The sequence below is a fragment of the Takifugu flavidus genome, unplaced genomic scaffold (genome assembly GCF_003711565.1).
Source record: "Takifugu flavidus isolate HTHZ2018 unplaced genomic scaffold, ASM371156v2 ctg405, whole genome shotgun sequence".
Classification (NCBI taxonomy): domain Eukaryota; kingdom Metazoa; phylum Chordata; class Actinopteri; order Tetraodontiformes; family Tetraodontidae; genus Takifugu; species Takifugu flavidus.
The window spans coordinates 6,637-10,033 of NW_026622024.1; the positions used below are offsets into that span (position 1 = coordinate 6,637).

Genomic DNA, 3,397 nt, shown 5'->3' on the forward strand with positions numbered 1-3,397 from the left:
AAGAGGATGGGGGACAGCACAGTCCCCTGTGGAGCCCCGATGCTGCTGACCACAGTGTCAGACGTGATGTCCTTCATCCTGACGAACTGCGGCCTGTCGGTGAGGTAGCTGGAGATCCAAGCAACCGGGCAGGAGTCCACTCGCATCTGTAGAAGCTTGTCCTGTAGGACAAGGGGCTGGATCGTGTTGAAGGCACTCGAGAAATCCAAAAAGAGGATTCTCGCTGTGCCACTCCCCTTGTCCAGATGCGAGTGGACTCGGTGCAGCAGGTAGATGATGACGTCCTCTACACCGACCTTGTCCCGGTAGGCGAACTGTAAGGAGTCCTCAGCGTGCTGCACCTGGGGCCTGAGGAGGTTGAGGAAGAGCCGCTCCAGAGTCTTCATCAGATGTGAGGTGAGTGCCACCGGCCGGAAGTCGTTCAGCTCACTCGGTCTGTTCTTCTTGGGGACTGGAATGACGCAGGACGTCTTCCATAAGGTGGGCACTTTCCCCAGCTCCAGGCTGAGGTTGAAGACCCGTTGTAGCGGCTCCCCGAGTTCAGCAGCGCAGGTCTTGAGGAGCCGGGGACAGACTCAGAATGCAGAATGTAAACTGTATAAAAGTTCACTTTCCCAGAAACAGTTGCAGTCTCATTATGGGCTGTAACTGTAGGAGCTCCAGCTTATGTCATTAGAATCTACATGATTCAGTTTATTCATGCTTTAAGTGCTCTTTTGACTGAATTTTACCAGGTAAAAATGTACCTTCTCTGCCCCCAATAAAAGAGTTCCTCTGTGTTCTAAGAGTTTAAAGAAATGCATTTAAAAACCTTAAAACGAGGCCAGATTTCCTACAAAAGCCTGGTTTGACCAGCAAGTCTGGCTCATTAACAGTTATTGATGAGCTCTTTTTCTGTGATATCTGTCATTTAAGTCCTAAAAAGCTATTTAAGGGTCGTTTTCCTCCCACTTCTCAATCACCGACGTGTCCAACTTCACAGGACCTGCCCAAAGGTTCCCGTTTCTGTCATCCTCGCAAAAACGGACTAAAAGGACGCTTCTCCGGGTCATCCAGCTCACGGTGTCCAGGCAGCTCACTTTCTCTGTCGGGTAGACGATCTTCCCACAGCGGGCGCACTGAGGGTTCATCCTCGGAACCTCCTCCGCGGTCTCCTCCGCTTCTTTAAAACAGATATAGTTGACCTAGACCAGTTCAGCCAAGCGCCACAAGTTCCAGCAAACGTTTGACAACCAGCAGCGACGACAAAATGTAGAGATACAAGTCAGTAGGAGACAGACGGAGCCTCTGTGGACGCACGAAGGAGCCGCGTCCGGGCTGGAGACTCGCTGATGCTGCGCTGACAACCACCGTCAGTGACAAGCTAGCGAGAGTGAGCTCACGAGACCGGAAACTAGCGACAGGAACCGGAAGTAAACAAAGGAGCAGACAACTTTGCGTTCAAGTTTCAAATATGCAAATAAAGAGTAAAATAAAAAATACATTTAAAGGATATATGAACATGTGACTTAATAACATATGAAAGAGGATATATGAACATGTGACTTAGTAACATATGAAAGAGGATATATGAACCTATGACTTAATAACACATGAAAGAGGATATATGAACATGTGACTTAATAACATATGAAAGAGGATATATGAACATGTGACTTAATAACATATGAAAGAGGATATATGAACATGTGACTTAATAACATATTGTGGCAGGGCGTGGCCTGCCCTCCGAACAGGTGCCATATGGAGGTAGTGCCTTAATTGGTGGGTGGGGAGAAAAAGGTTTATATAAGGCACTGCCTCCAGCTGGCTTTAGTTGACTTCCCCCTTCGACGAAGGTGTAGCGTGGTTGCAGCTTATCTGGGCTGTTTGACCAACTGAACCTGTCCCAGAATGAGCATGCTGTCTGGCAGCGCCAAGGTAAAAGCACGGCATGCTAACGCATATTTCATCTGGTTACGACGTAAAGTGCAACAGTGCTGGAACGTGTGCTTGCTACTTGTTGCAGAAGGTTGGTGCTTCCTCCCGCCATCCTTCCGTCCAGAGCGCTTTGCCGTAAGGGCGTGCGCGCTAGTTGGCACTGGGCAGGTAAGGCGCAACAATGCGCGTCACTGACTCCCCCACTCACTTAGTTGATAAATGGTAATGGGGCTGTTCTCGCTGCAGTTGGCTGCCGGCTGGTGTCAGTGGGTCGCGATGCCCCAGCGGGAACCCCTCATGGAGTAGATCACCTCGCTTACTGGACCCACTGCTGCTTTGGCTCGGTCCTTTGGTTCGGGATTCTCTCTCGTTCTCTCCCTCTCCCCTCGCTCCCCTTTGCTCGGAGAAACGGCGCTGAGACGTGGTGGTGCCGCCGAGGCGACCACGGAGTTTTTGCCTAAATTTTAGACTCTTAACAGTGTGTAAATTGTATCAATTTATATTTACTTTTTTTAGGTTTTGTTGCTTTTCGTGTCTTGGTTGACGTGGTTTTCTTTTAGACGACCTGGTCACCATTTATTCGCTGGTCTGTGTGAGGTGTGTGTGTGTGTGTGCGTGTGCGCTCGTCGCGTCTGATTGTTTATCATTTTAAATTTTAATTGTTCTCTTTTCTTTGTGGACAGGTGCTGCGGGCCACGGCGGGGACCCAACCCCTGGTGGAGGGCGTTTTCATCACACCTCTCGTGTGTAGTTTTGTTTGTAGTAGCACGGGTGTTTTTAGTTTGTTTATCTCCCCTAATTGAGTTTCACCTGCCGGTGGGGCCCCAGCCCTGTCCACCCCCTTTTGTTTGACTTTTGTACAGCCGAGTTATTTTGGTGAGTTGGATTTAATAAAATTGTACTGCCTAACCCTCAATCCTGTCTCTGCCTCTGGAACCGAACCGTATCTGCGCGTGCCTGTTTCCGGTTAATTCCTGGGGTGAAATTACCCGGGTGGCGTTGTCGTTGACCGTTCCACCTCTCTCCACCCTGCCACAATATGAAAGAGGATATATGAACCTATGACGTAATAACATATGAAAGAGGATATATGAGCATGTGGTTTTTCCACTATAACACACAGACATACATACATCAGTATCAGTGTTCCAAATCCTGTTTTCTTTTTCTGCCAGCTCTTCCTCCAGCGACTACCCCTCATCTTGCCCATGTCCCGCCCTGCTGAGGCAGAGCCGTACTGGGATGGAGCGTTACCGCGGCGATCCAGCTCAGTGGGCTACATTGCCTCGGCTGAGGAGTACGACAGTGTGAAGTCCCGCAGTGAGCTGATGTTTGAGAAACAGTCTGGGAGACACAGACTGGTGACCCGAGTCACACACGCTGCCAGTACGTTTCCAGAAACATTTAAACACATGAGATATAGAAGCATCAGTAGCTTCATTTGAGTTCTGAGCTTTGGTGTCTGTGTGGAGCTGTG

General features: G+C 49.3%; 1 long non-coding RNA gene across 3 annotated transcripts; it reads left to right on the forward strand.

Moving 5' to 3' along the window:
* Positions 1 to 1,708: 1,708 nt before the first annotated feature.
* LOC130520500 (uncharacterized) lies at positions 1,709 to 2,846 on the forward strand. Of its 3 annotated transcripts, none has more exons than XR_008948882.1 (4): positions 1,709 to 1,920; positions 2,009 to 2,088; positions 2,167 to 2,517; positions 2,604 to 2,846. It is a non-coding gene; the product is annotated as an uncharacterized LOC130520500 (long non-coding RNA). The 3 variants fall into 3 exon arrangements; XR_008948883.1 differs by having other exon boundaries at positions 2,167 to 2,398; positions 2,604 to 2,844; XR_008948881.1 differs by lacking the exon at positions 2,604 to 2,846 and having other exon boundaries at positions 2,167 to 2,580.
* The last annotated feature ends 551 nt before the right edge of the window (positions 2,847 to 3,397 follow it).